This window comes from Furipterus horrens, unplaced genomic scaffold (assembly GCF_987537825.1).
Source record: "Furipterus horrens unplaced genomic scaffold, mFurHor1.1.pri manual_scaffold_1, whole genome shotgun sequence".
Classification (NCBI taxonomy): domain Eukaryota; kingdom Metazoa; phylum Chordata; class Mammalia; order Chiroptera; family Furipteridae; genus Furipterus; species Furipterus horrens.
Window position 1 is genome coordinate 47,001,642 of NW_028327171.1, and position 26,356 is coordinate 47,027,997.

A 26,356-nucleotide genomic window follows, 5' to 3' on the forward strand; every position below is an offset into this window, starting at 1 on the left:
GTGAAAAACTTGGGACTCGGGATAATAATTGTCACGCATTCATTCTGCTGACAGTTGGGATGCTGGGATAAAAAGAAAGCAAACAGTGTCAATACTAGACACAGCTTTCCAGATCATGATTTATCCTGTACTGAAAGGGGAAGTTCATGTCTAGTAATGAAAGTCTTGTATCTCATGAGCGTGGCGAGCATTTGCCTATAGGTTGATGGGGAAGATGGTCAAAGAAATGGAATAATTCTATGTATCTATCCAAAGTGCAGAATTTCTGGTAAAAAAAAAAGAGGACAAACATAAGAGGGGAGGTGCCTGGTGACACATACAAACACACACACCTACAGGATTACAAAGAGTACTAGAAACTGCATGCATGGGTTGATATGTCTACATGGCAACATGGCTTTGGACCAAAAATTGGCTTATGATGGGAATTTATGATCCTGAAGACAGAGCACCTAGAATATCTTATAAGTGAGCAAAAGGGGGCAAGGAACACAAGGGATATCACCACGAGTATTTTCTATAGGCCCCTTGGCCACAAGGAGGAAAGACAGGGTGCATTCCTAGCCACTACTATTCTGGCACAAGAGAAGTTGAAGCAGTGAAAGAGAACTTGTACTGGCTGAAACATTTGCAGAAAGCCTCATTTGGCTAAAAATAGAGCATCATACAAATTTTTTTATTTCTCTTCTTGACATGGAGTCATGAAGCTTAATTGGATAAACTCCTCTGGGTCTCATTCTGACCAACAGAAAGACCCTGCTTGCTGAAGCAGGCAAAAGAGACATTTTAGGAGAAAAAAGCCATTCCAACTCCGAGGTCATGATTGTCAAGAAAAAGAAGCCTGGCTATAATAAATAGCCAGAAACTCTAGATTAAGGCTAAAACAAGAGGGAAAAGAAATGGCCCTTTCAAAAAAAACAAAAGAAAATAAAAAACAGTGCCTGCAGGACTAACCCATAGATTTATATCTGAAAAGAACGTTTAGAAATAGGGAGAGGAAAGGCACACAATCAAGGAATACACAGGAAGATGGCACATATGTATATGAATTACATCATGGAACAATAGCTCAAGACATAAACAAAAACTATTGCACCCCCTCCCCCCCAAAAAAAGATTAGGGGAAGTTTGGGAAGTGGACTGGTTAATTTCAGAGCAAGAAGAGCAAAGAACAGCTTGGACCACTGCTTGGGAACAAGGAAGACCAGGAGAACTTCTAATGGAGGTTACTGAACACTTTTATTAATCTTTGAAGAATTTTGGAGAACAACAACAAAAGCCAAAGAGCTAGCAGCAAGCAAATCTAATCTTATCTTCCATTATCAAAAAAATGGAAGACTAATTTTAGCGAAGAATCTATATCATATTTTAAAATGACTCTAAAATAAAAATCACATATAATCTCACCACCAACCATAACTATAATTAACATTTTGCTGTAAATTCTTTCTAGAATTTTCCCATGTATAGATGCATGCATTTAAATTTCTTTTGACTTTAAATTGTTTTTTCACTTAACACTATATGGTGACCATTATTTGGTGTTATTAAACATCCTTCTATATAAATACTGTTTTCCATGGTTAATAATATTTTGTTGTATAAATGGACCATAATTGATTACTTGTTCCCATGTTGTTGTTTATTTTTTATTAGCCATTTCTAATGGTTAAGACTATGATCTTTACTATTTCTGCTTTAAGGAACTTGCTGAGGTTTTTATTTGTAAACTAATAGAGAATACATTTTTGTAAATGTTCCATAAACTCTGGGAAAGAAATTTCATTCTCTGTGTTTTAGGTATTATGCAACATTATATATATAAGTATACACACACATACACACATATATACACACACATTGCATAATACCTAGAATACAATTATGAACATTTATATATATGTGCAACACATATATGGGTATGTCTATTAAATGCTTATGAAATATTGAGAAAATTTTATCACATTTAAATAAAATTGTCATACATTCCAAAAAGCAGAAATTGTCCTAACAGTAAGGGAAAAATAAAACTGAAGTAGTTACTCTAGGATAATTTATTCTAGAAATCTTCTGTGGTCTGTGCACATCACCTGCCACTATTACTCCAGTAGTCAGGGAGAACAAGACTCAAGATCTGTGACACGACAAGCATTAAATCTATAGAATACTTCCTTCTTTAAGAATGAGTCAAGAGTAAAACAGTAGCTAAGAAAAGTGCAAGATAAGGAAGTAAAGAGTAGCATACAGAATGAAAATAAATGAGCTCCTCCAGTTGGACCTCAGAAGACATTTCAGGAGACTGGAAGTTTCTTAAGAGGGCAAGAAGCCATGGCCTCTACAAATCAGAAGAAAGCCAGAATAGGCTGAGATGAAAATGAAAGATGGTATGCAAAGATATGAATGAGATACGGAAGGGTAGCCAGAAAACTAGAACACAGTAACAGAATTAAAATCCATTAAGTGGAACTAATGAGCAGAGTGTATGCTATAGAAAATCAAATTACATATGTGGAGGAAGCAATGTCATAAAGGACAGGTAATTAGTACCAAAGCCAATTTAAAAAGATGTCTAGCTAATTATTGTAAATTCAGTTTCAAAACAGTATGCAAAAGTAAAATTCAAAGAGAAGTTATGCATGGTTGCAAAAAATTATGAAACAACAAACCTGAACTTGAAACCCAGATTACATTTTAAAAGCCTGAAATAAACTGGTATCTGGAGTCTGTAAGAAAGGAAACTGAAAAATGTTCTGAGTTGCTTTTTTCATTAATCTATCTCCTAAACCAAGAGGTCTAAGAAAACATACCCTATGTGTCAAGAGATAGAAAATAAAGGAGATGGCAAAGAAACATTTAAAAAAAATTAGGAGCATAAAAATGATGATCTCAAATACCTCAGTTATAACAATTAACATAAATGAACTAAATAACCTATTTTTAATAAAGGTCTTCATATTAGGCCCAAAACTAAAATCCAACCATGTTTTCTACCATAGTCATTCCTAAAATGAAATGATGTGCAAACGTTAAAAGAAAAAATGCTGAGAAAAGGTATAGTAGTCAGATGCAACAAATTCTAAAACAGAAGTCATGACATTAATATAAGACAAAATGCAATTTGAGACAAATATCATTAAATAGGACAATAAGATTGTTTTATATGAATGAAGAATCCAGTTCACCATGAAGACATACTGTCATGGAAATATATGCATCTATAAATGTTGATAGATGAAAAAGTCATGTTGCATACAACACGCAATAATGGTGTAAGATTTCAAAATTTCAAAATTCCGCTCTCAGGCTTTTATATATCAAGTAATCAAACAAGAAATAATATAAATATAAGAATTACATAATATAATGAATATAATTTTATATATATGAGATCTGTCCAGAAAAAATCCAAACATTGTTAATATAATGAGAACAGTTTGTGGGACAATGATGTAACCCAGCAACCAAGGGAGTGGACTGAAATGTGCATGCATGAACAATGACAATTTCACTGTACTAGTCAGTGGAGGTGGAAGACGCCATTGAGTGGGCATGTGTACTGTGTGGCTGTTGCATTCAAAATGCCTGAGCCAGTAGAGCAATGAATCTGCATCAGATTTTGCATCAAGCTTGAACATTGCTCTGTGGAAACTATTTAGATGATTCAGAAGGCCACAGCTGTGGGCAACTGGTGATTGGCAGCTTCATCAGGACAACATGCCCGCTCATGCACCATGTCTTGTGCAGAGTTTTTTTATGAAACATCAAATCACCCAGGTGACTCAGCCCCACTACAGCTCAGATTTGGTGTCCTGCAGCTTCCAATTTTTCCCCAAACTAAAATCACCTTTGAAAGGGAAGAGATTTCAGACCATGGATGAGATTCAGGAAAATACGACAGGACAGCTGATGGCAGCTGGGAGAACTGTGAGGTCCCAAGATGTCTATTTTGAAGGGGACTGAGGTATCATTGTCCTATGTACAATGGTTCTTGTATGTCGTATCTTCTTCAATAAATGTCTCTATTTTTCATATTACATGGGTGGATACTTTCTGGGCAGACCTCCTATCTATACTCTTTCCTTTGGTCCCCCTTTTTCCCTTTCTGTCCCATATAAATGGCATATATTTAAAGTTAGTTTTTGCCTAACATGTCTCCGTTCTTTTAATAGAAACAATTAAATCATTCACACTTAATGTGATAATATGTTTGACCTCACTTCTAACATCTTATTTTATACTTTCTTTTTTTATGTTCCCTTGTTATTTTCTTTATTAGTTTTTAATCTTGGCTATTAAATTCCAAATATTCCTCTTAATTTTGAAGTTAAACATAGAATTTCTAGTTTTATGTTTATCTGTTCTTTTTCTCATTTAAAATATATTTAATCTTATATTTATCTATATCAACAATGAAACAATATTCAATGACCCCCACAGTATAAGATGAGAAATTTAGTACTTGAGTTTTTTTCTGGAGTAATCTGAGTTTTTAGCCCCAAATTATTTTAATTAAATTTCTCACGTATCTTTTTCATAAGAATGATTTCTTGACAGCTGCATTGTTCTATAGCCATATTAATAACATTTAAACTATATTTGACTGGTTTCATTGATCACCTCATGTCTTTTATATCAACCGCATCTTCTCTATTCTAAAATTTTAATGTTCGTTAATTTCCCTTTTGATCAAAATATATTGAGTAAACATATTTTTCAGTAAAGGATTTCAGTGGTCAACTTTCTGGATATTTTCTGAGAATATCTTTTTTTTTCTTCACATATTACTGAATCCAGGATCCTGGATCATAATATTATTACCTCAAAATTCTATAACCATATATCAACTTCTTTCTAACACTTACTGTTACAGAAAGTCTGACACATGCTGTTTAAAAAACAAAATGCTGTTTTTCTGATTGTATACCAATAGATTTTTTTATTCTTAAAAATTAACAACTTTCACCAGAAACTTTCCCTGGGACACATGAACTATTTTGAACTAAAATCAGAAAAAAATTGTTAATGTTTTTTATTATAACTCATCTTCCATTTCCTCTCCCCCTAAGAAATTCTTGTTTTTTTATACTTTATCATAGCATGTTGTCAAAATTTGTCGTCGTCGTCGGCAGCCGTCCGTCTCGAGAGACGATGGTGTAGCTTCCTAAGAGTCTATCTGCACCGCCGAGAATGGCTGTGCAGTCCAACTTGGGAGTGACACGGTATCTGTCTCCTCCCGTGTTGAATCGACATCTTGTGATGACGCTGGAGTGTCCTCTCCAGTGAAGCTGAAGCTACAGAGCCTGGGCAGGGTGATATGGAGGGTCTGCTGTTGCCCATGCAGCAGACCCCCCCTCTCTTCGCAGCTGAAGGGCCCAAGGGAAAGACGGAGTCAATACAGCTTGGCTTCAGGTGCGCCGCAGGAGTTGCCGGTGTTGACTACAACGTCAAACCGCCTTAGGGACTCCGGCTCCGGATTTTCTGTCGGGGTTTACTCCCTTAGCCTTTCCCCAGAAGAGGTATGCTGCAAGGCAGTGGAGGTTTTTTGGAGTCAGAGTTTTCCTTCTCTGATGTACCCTGACTGGAAGATCGAACTAGCGACACTTAGCTCGCAGGCCGACGCTCAATCCACTGAGCCAAACCAGCCAGGGCAGTGTCAAAATTTGTAACATATGGATTATACGGTATTCTTTCAGGTTGTCAGTACTATAAATATTTTATAATATTTTATGCATCAATTTGGTTATTTCAATAAAAATTAGGGGCATGGGTATAAGTTAAATGGGAATTCTTCACTTCCTATTTTTAAGGCCATATTTCTCAAAGGCAGTAGAGCTGAACCAAAATCATCTTGGATGCTGGTTAAAAGGTTGATTCTGGGTCCCTGCCCTATACCTTGGAATCAGAATCTCTCAGGGAGAGTCTCCAGGTAATTCTAATGTAAATAACAATTCAAGAACTGCTGGGTTGAGGGTTGTTTGTGAGCACTTGGGAGAGACAGCAATGAACCCTTGGAACTAACAAAATTTCACTCAGAAGTCATAGCAGGTGATTCTTAATGTCTTTTTGGTAGGTCTATGTTATGTAACATGGAAATGTGGTAGACAATAGTTGTACGCCAGGACATTTGATAAGGTTTCCCATGATTCTTTTTCCCAAGGTTCTCCCTGCAGACATGCGGGAGAAATATCGGAACAAAGCAAAGACAGTGATAATGTGCAGGCAAGGCCAGGGCTGCTGTTCAGTGCCCAATACAGGTTCTGATGCCTGAAAGTGGTCTTCAGAGAAATTGTAATGCATTCATAGGAGATTTGCCAGAGGAGCTATGGAATTAGAAACCCTGTAATTTGAGAAAGCAGTGAGGAAACTTCTTGTTCAGTAATGTTCCTTAATTCTGCTGAACATTGTGTCACTTGGGACCCTTAAAAACCTACTCAGGCCCAGGCCCCAGCCCCAGACCAATGAAATCAGCGTCTTCCCAAGTGAGACCCACAACTGCTATTTTTTCAAGGCTCCCTGGGTTATTTTAATGTTTAACCAGAGTTGAGACCACTGTTCAAGAAAAAAAGGAGCACATATACAAATTTGTGAAGCTCAAGTGTGGAAGAAGAATACAAGCGTTTCTGTAACAAACGCCATGCCTGACTGTTCACCTGGCAGAAGTGGACATTGGTCCAGCTGAGTCAGCAAATGGCTACCGCCACAGCTCACCTGCCAAGTCCAGATTCTCAACGCTGTGAGAAGTTTCCCTCCCTTATTAAAGAGGCATGGGGCTCCTTGACATGGACCTTTCAGATATTGGCAATACATGGATTGAGATAAATGAAAATTGACTCGCCCATGATCTCATCTGCTCTGGTGGTTTCACCTACCATAAGTGCTGATCATTCCCTTATCTGGGTCTCTAGGCACAAAGCTCATCTATCAACCATCTCTCCACCTGGGTCTCTCACTGACAACTCAAATGTAGCATGCCTTGAATTGAATCATTATCTAACCCAACACTCATTTCTGTTTTTTGGTTCTTGGGGTCGATGGGACAACTACTGTCCCAGGCACACAAGGCAGAAGCCAGAGAATTACCCTTAGCTCCTCTGCCTCCCTCGTGACCCTCACACTTCCTTAATTACTAGTTCTTTCTTGATTACGTGTCTTGCTCCATGTGAACTACCTTAGTCAGCCCTCATGTTACTTAAATTCCCACAATAGCCTCCCAATGGGCTCCCTGCTTTCTGTCTTCTCCCCTCCCAACACTGCAGCTAGAGGAATTGCTCTAATGTTAAAATCTGACCATGTCAGTTTCCACCTAATTTCTCATGCCCCCATTCCCACTGTCTGTGAGAAAAGAACCACACTCTTACTTGACAGACAAGACCCTCCTGCTCATACTTCCAGACTCATCTCCTAACAGTTCTCAACATAACACTAAACTATAGACAAGGACTGCCTCTGAGCCTTTATGTACACTGTTCCCTCTACCTGGATGCATTACCCTCACTCACTCTTCTTTTAACTTCTATCCATCCTTTAAATTCCAGCTTAAGCTCATCTACTTCCTGGAGTATTACCTAACCTCTTTGGTGCAATACCTTCCTCCTCTGACTCATCTAGAGATAATGCTACATGATATCTGTTACATGTTCCATACAGTTCAACCAAGCTCCCAGAAACCCAGGTGGTCCAATCCCCAGAAACTAGTCCTATGCCTAGTACAGAGGGGGTGCTCAATACACAGGGTGGAGCAAAGGTAGTTTTACAGTTATACATATGGAAATTAATACAATAACAAATAACAATACAAAAATAAACTGTGTTTTGTGTACTCAAAACTGTAGACCTACTTTTGCCCCACCATGCATATTTGCTAACTTAGTGTTGGTCAAATGATTCATTGAATCTCTTCAGGGATACATTTGCCATGGTATGCATGACTTAAGGATTAGGAACAGTGCAGGTTTTCTCAACTGTAGGAATATATGGCTACTGGCTCCTTAATTGTTGGGAAAGATCCCTCTGTGGTCAGTCAAAGCCTGCTGAACATCCTGGCAGGAGAAAAGGGAGGAGACTGACTTCCACCAGTGGGTATTCTTAATCAGGTTCTGGGGATCACGGACATGCTGTTAATGAAACCTTGGGATGGGGACTGGATGAGAGCACCACTTTGTGTGGCTCTCAGGGATGCTGGAAGGGACGCTCTGGCCTTCTGGGAGATTGAGGGAGCTTTTTCTAGCTCTAACTGACAAGCAGGGGCCCAAGGCAGCTGGTGACGTGCTGTAGGCTGCTGTCCCAGAGCAGAGAGGTGAAGAAATGCAGCCAGGAATGAAAACTTTTGGGCCAAACATTTCAAGCGTTTTAGCATTTAAGGGTCAAAATGGTCTTGCTGACCTCTGGCCACTAGGAATTTTCACACCAGATTAGCCATCAGGAAAGTGAAAACTTAGTTCCTTTGTAGAAGATACTGTTTATGCCTCAAGTGAGGAGAAAACTATCCAGGCAAAGCACACAGACAGGAGTGTTGGGTCCAAATGATTAGATGGGCAGGCAGGCCTGGGGTGTGTCAGCTGCTGTGTGGCCATTGAGTTCTACATTTTATCCTTTGTCTTGTCATAGTCAACTCTTCTAGATCACAGCCATGGCTTTGGTAGAATCACTCTAGTGAAACGAGGCTGATGACATCCATGCAGCTTGCCTCATCCCTATGATTGGAATCAGGAGGGGTGATGGATATGAATATGTTGTTATCTTTTAAGTGTGGCACATGTGTAAAAGACAGTTATTTTATTGTGATTTTAATTATTTAAATAGTCTTTCCTTACTTGAACTGATTCTTTCTGTGCCCCTGTCCTGCAATGGATAGGGCTTCATTTCCCACTTTGAAAATAAACACTCTCTTCCTTTCTCCTTTTAAATCATGATCGGGGAAGAATTGTTTAATATTCACTGAGGTATCAATGACTTCAGAGGTTTATTCCAAGAGAAAAAAAGAAAAGGATACTTCTGCAGAAAATCAGAAAACAAAGCTACAGGCTTTTTCAGAAACAAAGCTGAAAAGGAGTCATGCCCTGGGGAAAAGTGGGAGACTTGGGTTCCTGTCCAGGGTGTGTGGCCTCAGGCAGGGCACCCCCCCCCCTTTGGATGGAGGATTCCTCATTTTGAAGATGAAGGCTTGGGATCAGATGCTTTCTCAACTCCTTCGCATCATTTTTAATGGTGCTAGAGATAATTAGATTCACCTCAAATTAATACAAGTCTTTTGGAATAATTGAATAATATCCCAGGGTGCTAAGATAACATGCAACTGAGATGACTAGACCACTCTCTGTAATCTGTTCAAAATCATAGAGTAATGAAGCCACTACCACCACCAACAACCACCATCATCGCCACCAGTAACCACCACCACTATCACCACTATTGCCACCACCACCACTATCCCATCACCACAATCACTACCAGCCACCACCATCACCACTAATAACCATGACCACTATTACCACCACCACCGCCACCACTACCACCATCACCCCCACCACACCATACCACCACTACCACCACTACTATCACTACTACCACCAACAAAAACAACTACCACTACCACCATCATCACCACCACCATCACCATCATTACCACCATGGTCACTACTACCATTATTACTACCACCACCACCACCACCATCACTTTCATGGCAAATACAGTTCTATTTTTTAAAATGGGAAACATAACTTATGAAAATTTCTTAACTTGTGGGTTGATATTAGTCCCAGGAAACATTCTGGAATAGGATGTGCAGTGAGATTTTAGGGCTAAATAGTCTTTGTCACACTAACAAAATTGCTTATTTGACAATGTTATTAGGCAGGCAGATCAGGGAAATACCAGTGATAAAGAGTATCTGAATGCTATTAAGACCTTTGATAAGAGTCCTATTATAATCTTTTGGAAAAAAAAAACAAAACAGGACCTAGTGATAGTACAGGAAGTGGAATAAATTTTCTAAAAGAGTACTATCTAGTTATTGAATTAATATCTCTTTTTCAGGAGCATATTGTGGAATGCCTCAGAATCCTGTATGTTCACCATTTTATCAATGACTTAGTTGAAGAGGTCATGCCCATCAGATTTGGGGATGACAGAAAGCCAACCAGAAGGGACAGTAATTAACAGAATCAAAGCCAGAAATACCTGGGCAAGTTGGCAAGATAGAGTGAATTGAACAAGATAAAATTAGGAATAAATGCAAGGGTTCTGTATTTGGGTCCCAGGTATCATCTGTATAAGCAATGAGTGTGTGTGTGTGGTGGGGTGGGGTTGGGGGGAGCAGATGATACAGTTCAAGAGCAAGCTTAAAAGAGAATTGGATTTTTTTTTTCAGCTCATACTAAACTTAACAGGTATTACTGGTATAGATTCCTAATTCAACCTTACAGGATTTCAACAGAAATATAAAATGTAGAACAAAGAAAGTAATAATGTCACTACTTAGTGCTAATTAGACCTCCCTTGAAATTTTGTATTTTATTCATTAGGAATAAAGAAATTAGAGAAAACTGGGACAAGAATGATAATGATAGTAATGATGCTGGAACCAATGGCCTCTGAGGCAGGATGGAACAGTGGGAAGGGCACTGATCAGGGAGTGGGGAGCCAGGTTATGGTCTGTGAGATCCTGACCAAGCAAGTATTTCTGGAGCTGATGACTGGCCTCCCTGGGAAGAAACATGGAAGGTGGTAGTTGGCTGGCCTGTTCTCCTAAGGAGGTTTTGGCTCTCTGGTTAGGCCACACTGTAAGTGGGTTCCTTTCTCCCTACCTCACCCATCAAGAGACAGGGCCTCTTGAGCCTCCAAGCAAAATTTTACACTCTTGAAATGCCATTAACACTTGGAAATTATACCAATTCTTTCCCTTGGGAAATCATAGATGCCTTAGTTAAATAAAACTCAGCCTCTCCTACTAGCTTTGTGACTATTTGAATTTTCTGAGACTCACTCTCCTTGTTTGTGAAATAGAGTTACTACCAGGTTCTGCATGGTGTGAATATTAAGTATGACAATGCATACACAAAATATAGCATAATGTGGGGCACAAAGTAGAAGCCCAATAAATGGTGTAGCTAACATTACTATTACATTTACTACCACCATCCTTCCTCTTTACTTCTCCCCCCGCCCTCTGCTGGCCAGGCATTGTGCTGGTATCAGGGGGTACAGTAAAAAGAAAATTTACACTCCTTGCCTGCACCAGGCTTACAATCTAACCAGCAATGTCCAGTTGAACTTCCTGCAATAATTGAAATGTTCCATATGCATATTCCCCAATATTATAGCCAGCAGCCACATGTGGCATTTAAGCACTAGAAATGTGACTGGTGCAACTGAGGAACTGAATTTTAAATTTCATTAATTTTTATGAATTAAATGCAAATGAAATAGTACCATGTGAAAATAGACAGCACAGCTCTAGACATCTTTCAGGCACATTTCTGAAACTGGACACTACAGATGCATCAAAAGAGAAATGCATAGACTTTGGCTAAGATGGAGGCCTAGAGAGACATGCTGCGTCTCCCTCCACAACTAAGAAGGAATACAACTACTTCAAAACTAGAGACAACCAGAAGTTCCAAAAAATCGAGCTGCATGGACACCCAACAAAGACATAAAGAAGAAATACTCATCCAGACAGGTAGGAGGGGCGGAGCCAGGGTGGAGAGGATGCTGTGTGCTAGCAGCAGCAGTGGCAGCGGCAGACTGGTGGGAAGCACAGTCATAAGTTTTAAAAAGTTGGAGGGACACCTACGGAGTGTTCCCAGCCTCAGACCAAACCATACAGCTCATGGTTCCAGTGCTGGGGAAAATCAAGCCTCATTGCTTCTGACTGTGCAAACCAGTGGGGGTTGAGGTGGAGGAAAAAACTGCTGGTCTCTCAGAGGAGTCAGCTTGTTTAAAGGGCCCCCACAGTCCTAGAATGTCTGCAGACCCACACACTCTGGGAACAATGGCCAGGGCAATAGCTAGAGGGGCACCAGTCTTGTATGGAAGTGGGAGAAGTGCCTGGAAAAGGGGTGAGTGCTGAGCAAGCAGCATTGTTCCCTCTCAGACCCCTCCCCCACATATAGCGCCACAACGAGGTGAAGTTGGTCGCCTTATACTGATGAATACCTAAAGCTCTGCTCCTTACAACGTAACAGGAGCAACAGCTCTACCTCAGACCAGGGGCAAACAAGCACAGGAGTCTGTCAGGATGAGGAGACAGAGAAGTATGGCCCAAAAGAGGGAACGGATCAAGGTTCCAGTGGGAGAACTAAGCGATGAGGAGATAGTCAACTTAACAGATGCAGAGTTCAAAACACTGGTGTTAAAGATGCTCACAGGCTTGAGAGATATGCTTGGGTATGGCAAACACATAAGAGAAGTGAAGGCTATTCTAAATGAAACCAATGGTGAAGGGAAGGAAACTAGGGTTCAAATCAATGATGTAAAACATAAGAAAGAAAAATAACAGTCAACCAGTACAGAATGAAGAAGAAAGAATTGAAAAAAATGAGCAGAGGCTTAGGAACTTCTTGGACAACTTTAAACGTGCCAACATCTGAATCTTAGGCGTGCCAGAAAAAGAAGAGGAAGGGCAAGAAATTGAAAGCTTATGTGAAAAAACAATGAAGAAGACTTCCGGCCAAGATGGAGGCTTAGACGGACACGCTAGGTCTCCCTCTACAACCAGAGAGGAATACAACTACTTCAAAACAAAGGATAACTAGAAATTCCAGAAAATAAAGCTACACGGAAGCCCAACATATGAAGTTATAAACCAGCGGTGCCATTTGGGCAGGTAAGAGTTAAAGAAGGCAAAGCTGTTTGCGGAGCGGCGGGGCGGGGCGGCGAAAAAGCCCGGAGGCAATCAAGCCCCTGGCGTGCGCAACTCCGGCGCTGGGGAGCAGCCGCAGCATCGCCTTGAACAGTGAGGCCCAGGGGGGCGGGAGGACGGATCCCGGTCTCCTAGCTGAATAACTGTGTGAATCCATCTTGGACCCCCGCCCCCAAAGAAAGCACCACAGGGCTGCGAAATAGGTCGCGGACAGGCAGGCGCCGGCAGGTCGCTGATTTGTGACGCTTACACAGGCACCGCCCCCGACAGCCAGCCCAGGAAAACAAAACGCATCTGTCAAAATGAGGCAGACAAATATAGAGATCCCGGTGGTGCAGCTCACCAGGCAGCAGATAGAGAACCTGACAGATGAACAGAGAAGAAACCTGTCAGAGGCTCAGTTCTGGGCCATTGTTATCAGGTGGCTTACAGAATTCACAAAAGAGCAGGAAAAAGATATGAAAGAAGCGAAAAACTTTCATAACGAAAGGAACAAAACCACGTACGAGACAGATGGTGAGGAATCCAGAGTTCATTTCAACAAACTGGAATATGGAGAAGGAACAAGCAGTCAACCAATGCAGCGAGAGGAAATGGCAAGCAACAATGAGAGGATCAGAAACCTCTGGGACAGCTATAAAAGGCCCAACATAAGAATCATTGGTTTGCCAGAGAATGAGGAAGATGAACTAGAACTTGAAAAATTGAGTGAAAATATAATAAAGGAGAACTTCCCAGACTTGGGGAAGGGAATAGACTTGCAGGCCCAGGAAGCAAGGAGAGTTCCCAAGAGACTGGACCCAGGGAGAACCACTCCAAGACACATTATAATCAAAATGTCAAAAATTAAAGATAAAGAGAGAATCTTAAAAGCAGCAAGAGAGAAGAAAAGAATTATGTACAAAGGGGTCCCAATTAGACTATCAGCTGACTTCTCAAGGGAAACCCTACAAGCAAGAAGGGACTGGCAAGAAATATTCAAAGTAATGAAAATCCAAAACCTACAACCACGAATACTCTATCCAGCGAAATTGTCATTCAGAATAGAAGGACAGAGAAAGTGTTTCCAGGACAAAATAAAACTGAAAGAGTTCATTAGATCCAAACCACTGTTATATGAGAAGTTAAAGGGACTGGTTTAAAAAACAGAAGCTAGGGAGATGAAACAAAGGCAAACAAAACAGGCAACGAGAGTGGAAAAGGAACTGTGGGTACGGGAAGCATAGTGGGGGGAGGTCAACAGGGAGGGGGAGTGGGGAGAGGGAGGGAGATGATATAGGAATTGGGGATCATGGTAGGAGGGAATGGAATAGACGGAGAGAGGTTGGGAGGAACTGTATGCACAACTAATGGACATAATCTAAAAGGGGGGGACAACTGGAGGGAGGGGGCCACCGGGTGGAGGGGAGCAGAGGGAAGGGAAAGTGGCACAAATGTAATATTTTAATCAATAAAACACATTAAATCTGAAAAAAAAAAAAAAAAAAAACAATGAAGAAAAACTCCCCAAATTTGGTGTTGGAAATAGACATACAAGTCCAGGAAGCACAGAGAATCCCAAACATGCTAGACCCAAAGAGGGCCACACCAAGACACATCATAATGAAAATGCCAAAGGTGAAAGATAAAGAGAGACTCTTAAAAGCAGCAAGAGAAAAGCAGAGTTACCTACGAAGAGGTTCCTATAAGACTATCAGCTGATTTCTGAAAAGTAACTTTGCAAGCAAGAAGCGACAGGCGAGAAGTATTCAATGTGATGAAAAGCAAGAACCTACAACTGAGACTACTCTATCCAGCAAAGCTATTATTTAGAATAGAAGGGCAGAGAAAGTGCTTCCCAGACAAGGTAAAACTAAAAGAGTGCATCATCACTAAGTCATTATTATATGAAATGTTAAAGAGACTTATTTAAGAAAAAGAAGATCAAAACTATGAACACTAAAATGACAACAAAGTCACAACTATCAACAACTGAATCTAAAGACTAAAAACAAAATCCAAATAAGCAAACAAGAATAGGAACAGAATCATAGGTAAGGGGACCATTTGGAGGAATATCAGCTGGGAGGGGTAAGGGGGAGAAAAGAAGAAATGGCACAGGGGTTAAGAAGTATAATTGGTTGATACAAAATAGACAGAGGGAAGTTAAGAATAATATAGGGCTTCTGTCCAAGATAGAGGCCTATACTGATATGCTCCATCTCCCTCCACAACTAAGAAGGAATACAAGTACCGCAAAACCAGAAATAACCAGAAGTTCCAGAAAATAAAGCTACATGGAAGACCAATGTATGAAGTTATAAAGAAGTGGTGCTGTTCAGACGGATAAGAGGGGAGAAGCCAAGGTGGAGAGGTCAAACAGTGTTGGCAGTGGCAGCTGTGGTGATGGCGGTGGGACAGGGGTAAGCACAGACACCCGCATTTAAGGGGAGGTGAGAAGCACCTGGGGAGCACCTCCAGCTGCAGACCAAACCCATCAGCTCACAATTCCAATGATGGGGAAGGCAGATCCCCATTGCCTCAGACTGTGAGGGCCAGAGGGGTTGGGGATGGAGGAGGAGGCTCCCGGTTTCTCTGCAGACAGTGAACAGAAGGAATCCATCTTGGACTCCCGCCCCGACACAAAACACCACAGCATGGTGAGAAGGGTCGCTTGGTTGTGATGAGTGCACGGAGCTCCGCCCACTTTAGCATAGGAAGTGTGACAGCTCCGCCCAGGAAGCAAAGGTAAACACAAAACTGTTAGGATGGCACAGATCATGATAGAGATCCTAGTCACGCAGCTGACCAGCCAGCAAATATCTAATCTAATGAATCAGCAGATAGAAAATCTTTCTGAGGCACAGTTCAGAGCTTTGGTTATACGAATGCTTACAGACCGAACAGCAGATCTTAAGCAAGACGGGGAAAGAATGAAGGCTAGTCCTGCTGAAATGAATGAAAACACATACAAAACTAGTGGTGAGGGAAGAAAAACCAGGGATCAAATCAACAAATCGGAACATAGTGAAGAAACAAACAGTCAACCCGTGCAGAAAGAGGAAACGAAAAGTGAGGAAAATGAGGAGAAGCTCAGAAATCTATGGGACAGCTATAAGCAGTCCAACATCTGTATCATAGGGTTGCTAGAAGGTGAAGAACTAGAAATTGAAAAATTATGTGAAAAAATAATGAAGCAGAACTTCCCTAACTTGGGGAAGGAAATAGATTTACACATCCAGGAAGCACAGAGTTCCAAAAAACTGGACCCAGGGATGACCACACCAAGACACATTATAATCAAAATGTCAAAAATTAAGGATAGAGAATGTTAAAAGCAGCAAGAGAGATGAAGAGAATTATGTACAAAGGGGTCTCAATAAGACTATCAGCTGATTTCTCAAAAGAAACTCAGCAGGCAAGAAGGGACTGGCAAGAAATATTTAAAGTAATGAAAAGCAAAAACCTACAGCCACGATTACGCTATCCAGCGAAGCTGTCATTCAGAATAGAAGGCCAGAGAAAGTGCTTCCAGGACAAAGTAAAACTGAAGGAGTTCATCAGATCCAAACCACTGTTATATGAAATGTTAAAGGAACTTGTTTAGAAGAAAGAGGATCAAAACTATGAACATTAAAATGAAAACTGTATCACAACAACCAACAACAGAAGCTAGGGAATCAAAACAAAGGCAAACTAAGAAGGCAACGAGAGTGGGAAAAGAATTATAGGTATGGAGAACATTTTGGGGGGAGATCAGCAGGGAGGGGGAAGTGGGGAAAAGGAGGGAGATGGTACAGGAATTAAGAAGCATAGTAGGAGGGAGTGGAGTAGACAGGAAGATGTTGAGAAGAACTATATGCACAACCAATGGGCATGGACTAAGGGGGGGGGGCGACAATTAGAGGGAGGGGGGCCACTGGGTGGAGCAGAACAAAGGGAAAAGAAATTGGGACAACCGTAACAGCATAATCAATAAAACATATTTAAAAAAAAGAATAATATAGGAAAGGGTGAAGCCAAAGAATTTATATGCACGACCCATGGACATGAACTAAGGGGGATGGGGTTGCTGGAGGGAAGCGGGTACTGGGCAGAAGCAAGCAAAGGGAAAAGAAATTGGGACTACTGTAACAACATAACCAATAAAGTATACTTTAAAAAAAGAGAGAGAAATGCACAAAAAGCACCAGCATAGTACCTGGAAGATTCTCTTATGTGTTCATTCACCACATTTAATTGTCTACTATGCATAAGTCCCATCTCAGGTACAGTGCCAGCTATACCTTCTGTGAGCTCACTGTTGAGTGGGGGATATGCAGATAAATCCTTTAACCATAAGGAGGTAAGTGTATGCACAGGTGCTACAGATGCAGCAGAGAGAGGTCTCTAAACCAGATGAGCAGTCAGGGAATGCTTCTCAGAAGGACATATTAATATGAGAGCAGTCTTGAATAAGTAGATCTCATAGTGGGGACTCAATTGATATTTATTCCATTTACAACAACAGATTATATTCCAGGGCCACTAAACCCACTGCTGGTGGCAGAGGTGGCCATGAAGCAGACCAGGGAAAAGTGATAGCTAGGGCCTGTTTGTTTTCTTCAAAAATTTCCCTTTTGTGTCTTTTGGTATTGTCTGATTCAATTTCTCTCCTGTGGTCATTTTCTTCACTTGAGGAGACATTTTTGATGATGTATATAACTTTATGTTTTATTGTTTAATTAGTAGTTACTAACCATGAGTGATTTGGGGAGGGGGAAGGACATGAACTCTGTTACACATAATGTGACATCCATTCCCACTGTGGTTTGGCTGTGGAATTCAGATACTTTCTGTAAACAAACAGCTGTGTGAACATACCAGTCTGTGAAGAAACTATTATGGATCAGCTGGGCTGGCTGAATCTGGCTGTGACAGTGATACACATTCATAGAAGTGAGGGCTGTTCTAGTTGCTTGTGTGGAGAAGGGGGATCTTAGGCCCATTTATATATTTTATATAATAGTTCAAAGTTAATACGAGACATTTAGTCAGAGATTTCTTCAAGTGACGTATGTTTACATAAAGATAGGTACAGCTTTATATTGTATGGTTTTGATAATCGTACTTGTGCATATAAAGCAGGATTATCTGTGTGATTCCTTCTCCCATGAGACCAGGAGATGCTCCTGTAGTCTGGGTTGGTTGTGTGAGGTCCTGGTCTATGTGAGACCCAAGAGGTTACATGCTTAGACTGTGGCAGAGTTCCTTCTGCTGGATGGAAGTGTTAACTGATGTAGCCTTTCTGAAAAGCAGCTTGTCATATATACCAGGAGTCTTATTCATGTCCTTTGGTCCAGTCATTATACTTCTTGGAATCTATCCAAAGGAAGTATTTGGAAATGTGTGCAACAGACTTTGGTACGGGATATTGTACAGTTATTTGTAGTTGCTGAAGATAGGAAACAACTTAAATGGCTAACAGTGTAATAATATGTGGTCATGAAGATGATGTTCATGAAGGACTTCTTCTACAAAAAAGGCAGAGAAACATTAGCTACAGAGGCTAAGCAACTGCCCAGGAGTCAGACAGACTGTGTTTGAATCTTGGCTTAGCCACTTACTACCAGCTGTGGGGCTTGGGCAAGTCACCTGAACTCTGTGGGGTTGATAAACATAATAATTGCCTTACGGGGACTTCTGAGGATTAAATGACACGGTGAATATAAAAATACTTAATACCTGCAAAGTACGTGTTTTAGGTACCAAATAAATGTTGGATGTCTATGGACTGTAAGATTTCATGGCATAAAAATAGATGGAAAGGAAATATGCCAATATATTAACAGTATGGAGTCTGAGTAGTTGGATTCTGGGTGCTTTGTTTGATTCTCTGCACACTTTTTAACTCCCCAAATTTCCTGCATTCAACATGAATTACTTCTATACTAAAAGAGTATATCATGATGGTATAACACAATAAGATATTTTTAAAAAAGAGTTTGACCACAACAAAATGGTACTTCTCCCTTTCTCCTTTCCTTTCAGAGGAAGAGCTGGAAGCAGCCTTCTCCCCCAGAGATCAGCAGGAGAGTGCAGAGCTGCTTTATGGCTTTTCCCCCTGGCAGAGCTGTACACATGCACAGCCCAGACCTGGGGTGTAGAGGGCTAAAGTGATCCATGGCCACTTGTTGAAGGTGCTCCACGAGTTTGGGTAGGGGGCAAGGAACAGATGTCCTTAGTACTGTCTTCTATCTCTGGGAGTCTAGATTCCAAGATGCTCTGATGTTTATCATTTTCTCCCCATGTCTTAGTTGATTTGAACCAAACACTCACATAAAATTGTAAGGTGGGAAAGACTCATCCACTTGCTCCCTACCTCAAGACCCCTCCCATAAAAATAACTGTAATAACGCCCACGGGCCAACAGCATTATACATAAGCTTTAAGTGAGATTGGCAAAGAAAAGACTTAGATCGGGGGTATAACAGGGAACAATAGGAAAGTTAGTCTAGTTGCAGCCACTTTATTCAATGGGTACAATTTATATTTGGAATCTTTGGCAAATACAACCCTTTCTGACACCACAAACAGCGAGATCCCTCCCCACATTAGGATATACCTCTGGAATGAGAGGGTCACAGAGCAAAAACGTGTGTGCGCGAGTGTGTGTATGTGTGTACCTGACCAAACAGTGAGGACATTTGCCCCCTAAGGTCTAAAGTCTTTTACTGACAAAGAGGGTGCCCTGTGCACCAGCAAGTGTCTCTGTATTTTAGATTTAGAATTCCAGGCACCAAAATAACTAAGTCGTTCCGGGGACTGGAACCAGAGGAGCAGACCCCGGCCCTGTGCCTTGACTGATGCCCTTCATCAGTTACTTTCCCTGGTTCACACCTCCAGACCCTAGGTGCTTTCCCCCAAGGACCCAAAATGAACGAGCGACAAACAGCCCTCCCGGTCCCTGTTACAGACAGCGAGGTCATCGTATGCTAATGAAGTCAGAGGAGACAACCAGGCAGAGCCTGCCTGCGAGCGCGCCCGCGGGTTCATAGTTCTCCCTCGCCCCACTGCGGCTCAGCCACAAAACATCGTGTGCTGCCGCGGACCCTCCGGCCTCTTGGAGTAGGGGGAGGTCGGGGAGGGCCTTGGAGTTCTGCAGCTGGATCACTCACATTTGGGTGATGCCTCCCGGTTCCGGTCCCCTGCCTTCCACTGCAGTGATGGCGGGGATGGGGGCGGCGCATCAAAATCACCTGTAGGGCTTTTCCAACTCCAAAGCCCCCTCCCCAAATTCTAGTCCACTCGTCTAGGATATGCAGGGTGAGATAGATTGGTGGAGTTTTTAAGCCCACAGGTGATGCTAGATGTGCGCCCCTCAAGACACACACACACACACACACACACACACACACACACACACGCACACATACGCACACACATGGACACACATCTTGTGACTCGGAGACTAAACAGGTCAGCTCTACATTCTGTCCCCGACCCTTCTCCCCTTCCCTAGTTTTTATTTGTCAAGGTATCCGTGTTCTTTTCTGCTTCCCTTTAAGCTCCCCTAGCCCAGGAGCTTTGCAGAGTGCCCGAAGTCTTGGAACCCTGCGGGACGGTCAAACGTTAGGAGAAGTGTCCCCTGCTCCTTGCCTCCCTTGTACACCCTGGAGGGCGAACTGGATACCAAGGAGACAAGGTAAACGTAGAAGGGGAGGAATCAGTCCATTTGCTTCAGCAAACTGCCTGGAGCAAGGTTGCCTCCCACCCGCACACCTTCAATGTTTAGAAGGTTCTCCTAATCCAAGAGGGAGCCTGTGCCCCACCCTGAGCTGCTCCCGGTGTCCTCACCCTTCCAGCGGGGGATATCCTCCTGCAGGGACTTTGGAGCAGGTGGCACCGTCAGGGTGAGCGCTGTGGCCTCAGCTGCACCTCCTTCCCCTGGCCACGGGACCGGCTCCCGCTTTGCCCTCCTTTTCCAAGTTGCAGCAGCCCACGTCCCTGAGCCCAAGCCCCCTCCGCTGTGCCCGCCACTGTCTTACCTCTCACCAGGCAACACTTGGTTGCGCGGTTCCTTGGAGCGCTCCTTCCTCGGAGCTTATTCCCTTACTTGGGAGGAAAGGGGAACCAAGAGACAGAAAGAGGACCGAAGCCTGCGTCTGAGCGTGTTCCCGCCCGCGCAGCCCGCTCGGGGAGGGGATGGCAGCCCGCGTGGGCGCCCGCGGAGCGCGGGCGGCCCTGCTGGGGTTAGGCAGCGCCGGGGTCCTCTGCGTGCCCGTTATCCGCGGCTCTGAAGCAGTCCTCTTCAGCTGCCCGCTACTACGGCACTGCGGCGCCCTGCCCCTAGCGGCTTGGTAAGTCCCACTGCCACTCTTAGCGACGAGCCCTGCCTCCAGGCACTGAGCCCGCCCCTGCCACACACCCGCGAGCGCGCGCGCGCGCACACACACACATACACACAAACACGCGCGCGTGCCCACGCACACACATACCTGAATGCGGATCGGCTCCGTGGGAACCTGCACACCTTTGCTGCAACTTGGTCGCAGGCATAGTTTGGGCACTTTTCACTGATAGGGCTTCAGTTTGGGAGGAGGAGTTAGAAGCTTAGGAGTTCGGAGAGGATGCAGCAGTGGGGCTCCGCAGGGCGCCAGAGGCCTGCGGACTCTGGGGATGGAGGACAACCGTTTGACGAATAAAATACCCACTGGGCATTTCCACATCTCAACCAAGTCTAGGCTGCCTTAATATCGTGACCTAACCAGAAAAAAAATAAATAAATAAAATAAATCAACAAGTTCTCTCCGTTTCCCAGGAACTGCGCATCTGTAGCATCCAAATCACTGCTGCTGCCCAGGGGCACATTTCTGACATCTCTGACCTTGGTGGCAAGGGGACTCAAGGCTATTCCATCTGAAAAGATTTTCCCCTCCTCAGATGTGGTGAGGAACATCACAGGCCTATCAGAGTGAGGCTCTGAAGCCATATCAGGTCTCAGAGACTGAGCATTGTTAATTTCCTTCTCCTTTGCCTTTTAGATGACCATGGACTACTTTACTGCACAGCAAAGAGACCACATCTTATTTTAAAAATGTAGACAAGCACAGAAAAGGCTCTTGGGTGAAGGGTAAGGGATGAGGGCCAGCATTGGCCTAGGCACCAGTGACTTGTTGCTTCTTCTCTCTCCATGACATGTACATCCACATGGAGTGGTAGTGGGGATGGTGACACTACCTCAGGCATGTCACACCAGCAGGATGACCTCTGCCCATTGCACACCACATTTAGAGTCATCAGGAATTTGGACTCTCATCTGTAAAATATGTGGCGTTTACCAGTTTCCACAGCTGAGAATTCTTTTCCACCAACAGGCAGTGAAGGTCCCCAGTCAGGACTGCAGCCAAGAAAAGCTTTCTGCAGATGCAGAGGCGCCAAGGGGCCCTGGGTGTCTGGGCATTTGAGGGAAGAAGACTCAAGCATGAATGTCAAATGGCCCTAAGGACCCTGATGGTCAGTGTCCATATTGGGTCATCTGCAGGCAGGCTGATGGGACAGACAAGGAACTGAGGCTCAGAGATTTCCCCAAGGTTTCACATGGCATTGAAGGCAGAGCCAATACCAGAACCCCATGTCTGCCCATCATCCTACCATTCACTGTTCACTTCTCATCCAATCACCCTGGGTTGGTTCTCAAAGCTCCCTGTAGCTTGACTGAAATAATCCTGGTGAGGAGGCTCTCAAGTCCTTCTATCTTTTCTTGTTTCCCTTTCACTCACTGACTTCTTTATTTTGCAGCTTTCTATTAAAATCCTTCTGTGTCTTCACGTAATTTCCCTGACTCTAGTCCTGGGCCTTACTTGGTAAGAAAGAGGAACTGAGAGACAGAAAGAGCTTAGATCAGTCTCTGCCCCTTATACAGGACACACTCTTAATTGATATATTTTCATGGTATAAGGTGGGGTGGATGTGGAAGACACAATCCTTGATTTCTAAACTTGCATTCTCTGTGGAGGGAAACACTCACATACATGTCATAAAAACAAATTCTTGCTCTGTCTATTCTGACTGCTTCTAAAGAAGGAGAAAGAGAGTGAGTCTATATTCAGCTGAGCATCATGATGGATTTGGAAATGCATGCTTCTTGCAGGTAGGGGCTGGGGCAACATTGAGTTGTTCTGCCTAATAGAACAGGAATGAGGTTGGATGGGAGAAATAGAGAAGACACGCAGAGACAAGGTGCAGAGATTTGACTTGGTGGGGAGCATATTGAAGAGTAAGTAATAGGAGAGGAACTCCGAAAACAGGACTGCCAAGCAAAGCTTTAGAGTATAGGAGTGCTTGTAAAGATTGGTAAATAGTTTGCTCGGAGGGGGAGGCTATGAAGTCCCTGTTCCCCAAACTTTCTATGAAACAGATTATCTGTAAAGGCAATATTGCCCCTCAATTTGTTTGTGAGTGGATTCCTTTGGGGAACTCAGGATGGTGCTGACTGAGTTCAGCATGTGGGTTGATGCAGAGTGAGTACAAAGACTCCTGTATGGACAGATGGCTTAAAGACAGTGGGCCCCTGAGTGACATGTTAATGACATGGGAAAGGGGTGGTAACAGAGGTGGAAGCAATGTGGAAGGCAGGGAGAGCTGGGGCTGGGTAGAAGCACCAGGAAGACTATTTATGTTGATTGAGACATTGGGGAGGAGGTACAGTTGTGATGGAATTTGAAAGGGGACTAGGGATGTGATGAGCAGGACAAGGGTACCCCCAGCAGAGGGAAAGAAAAGTACAGAAGTAGGACAACTCATGATGAGTTCTGTGCCTTCAGTAGAAGAAAGGAATGTTGGGACATTATTATAGAGGGCTCCCAAGTTCCTGCCAGCAGTGTGGACTTCTGGCTCTGAGTATCAGGAAATGATTTTAGGTGTGCATTTTTGTTGTTTTTGCTTGGTTTTGACAGAGATGTGGGTAGAAAACAGACTGGGAATCCTCTGGTGCCAGCTTTTCCAGGTTAGGCCTTTGTGGTCAGAGTGGGGGTTGCAGGTGTTTGAGGGAGAGAGCTTGCTGCTGTCCTCATGAGGAGCCAGCACCCAGGGGGTGCAAGTGGCTCACTGCATGGGGCGCTCACCCAAGGGGCTGAAGTCCAGCCCATGCTCCCTGAGCCCAGCCTTGCAGCCTGGCAGAGCCATGTCTGCCTGGAGGAAGGGGGTGCCTTTTCTCTAATTTGCAGAGGCTTGATGTAGGCTAACAGAGGCCTTGGCTGCTGAACTCTGCCTTTGAAAACGCTGCAGCTGCAATGAAACAAGTAAGGCTTTATTAAGCAAATACAAGGTAAAGGAGAAACAGGCTTGAAGTTAGGAGTAGCTGTGAGCCTGAGCACATCTCTGCTCTTTGGTGACACACTGGGATCACAGCAGGGTACAGAGGAAGAAGCTTACTTACTCCCTTAGAGCATTTGCAATCTATGTTGGCTATAAAACAAACACTCAAACCGGGTTAGAAAGAGCAGTAAAAGGCAGTATAAATCAAGCACCAGACTGTATAGAGCAGATTCTAAAGCTCCTCTGGACTTGAATAGTCAAGGAAGAGTTCAGGGAGGAGGAGATCTGGGCTTCTGAGCAAAACACCTGTTGGCTCTGGGTTGGAGAAGAGAGCTGTTAGGCAAAGGGCCAGAGGCAGGGAAGCTGGAGGCTTCTGAGCATGTTTTTTTAGCCCCCATGGTCACTGAAATGCCATTCCCAGTCACAGCTCAAGCACTTGGATGAGTCACCCTTGTTTCTGAGAGACAGGGTACTTTTGGATGTTTAATTGGCTCAACCCTTTACATTCCCCACAACTTCAAAATTGGCAGCTCACACTCACCATGTTGCTCTGGAAACACACCATCCAAGCTGGTAGTAGATGCCGGACCGCCATTGCCAAGGCAGAGCCAGGGCTGAGTCAGGTACCTGTGTTTGGAAATTTTTATGTTGTACTGTCTCTGAGAAGCTGGATGAACAGCATGTGACATTGTGCACAGCTGAGATCATGAGCTGGGGTCAGTGACAGGGGACCAGGAGACCTGGGTTCAAGTCACTGCTTGGGGGCTCAGTTTACCTTTCTGGGTCTCACTTTTCTCACCTACAAAAATAAAGGATACAATTGAAGGACTTCCGGCCAAGATGGAGGCCTAGACAAACATGCTGCATCTCCCTCCATAACTAAGAAGGAATACAACTACCTCAAAATTAGAGACAACCAGAAGTTCCAGAAAATCAAGCTGCATGGAAGTCCAACCAACAAAGATATAAAGAAGAAATATTCATCCAGACAGATAGGAGGGGTTTAGCTGGGGCAGAGAGGATTCAGTGTGGTGGCGGTAGCAACAGCAGTGGCAATGGCAGGCTGGAGGAAAGCACAGTCATGCATTTTGAAAAATAGGGAGGTACACGTGGGAAGTGCTCTCAGCACCAGACCAGATCGCGAAGCTCATGGATCCAGCACTGGGGAAAATAAAACCTCATTGCTTCTGACTGTGCAAACCAGTGGGGGTTGGTGCGGAGGAAGAAACTGCTGGTCTTTCAGCAGAGTCTGCTTGTTTAAAAGGCCTCCAGATTCCTAGAACATCCCCAGACCCATCCACTTTTGGAACGACAACCAGGGCAACAGCTAGAGAGGTGCCAGTCCCATACAAAGTGGGAGAAGTACCTGAAGAAGGGGTGAGTGCTGAGTAAGCCACATTGTTCCCTCTCAGACCCCTCCCCCACATATAGTGCCACAACATTGTAAAATGGGTCACCCCACACTGATGAATACCTAAGGCTCTGCCCCTTACAATGTAATAGGAGTGACTGCTCTGCCTAAGACACAGAGGCAAACAAACACAGGAGCCTGTCAAGATAGAAGACAGAGAAATATGGCCCAAAAGAGGGAACTGATCAAGGTTCTAATGGGAGAACTAAGTGGCAAGGAGATAGCCAGCCTAACAGATGCAGAGTTCAAAACACTGGTGATAAAGATGCTCACAGGCTTGACAGGTATGCTTAAGTACAGCAGATGCATAAGGGAAGAAGTGAAGGCTATGCTAAATGAAATGGGGGAAAATCCACACAAAACCTATGGTGAAGGGAAGGAAACTGGGGTTCAAATCAATGATTTGGAACATACGGAAGAAAAAAAAAGTAAACTAACACAGAATGAGGAAACAAGAATTGAAAACAATGAGGAGAGGCTTAGGAACCTTGGGGACAACTTTAAATGTGCCAACATCTGAATCATAGGGATGCCAGAAGGAGAAGAGGGAGAGCAAGAAATTGAAAGCTTATGTGAGAAAATAATGTAGGAAAACTCCCCAAATTTGGTGAAGGAAATAGACATACAAGTTCAGGAAGCACAGAGAGACCCAAACAAGCTAGACCCAAAGAGGACCAACATAAGACACATCATAATTAAAATGCCAAAGGTTAAAGATAAAGAGAGAATTTTAAAAGCAGCAAGAGAAAAGCAGAGAGTTACTGACAAAGAGGTGCTTATAAGACTATCACCTGATTTCTCAAAA

The 26,356-nt window shown here is 43.2% G+C and overlaps 1 protein-coding gene across 1 annotated transcript in view; it reads right to left on the reverse strand.

The window, feature by feature from the left end:
• Positions 1–21,139, reverse strand: part of DGKG (diacylglycerol kinase gamma) — a 184,104-nt gene extending 162,965 nt beyond the window's left edge. Inside the window, exon 1 of the mRNA XM_090275145.1 lies at positions 20,870–21,139. The gene's annotated coding sequence lies outside the window, so the exon portion shown is untranslated. The remainder of the gene's footprint in view (positions 1–20,869) is intronic.
• Positions 21,140–26,356: the final 5,217 nt, after the last annotated feature.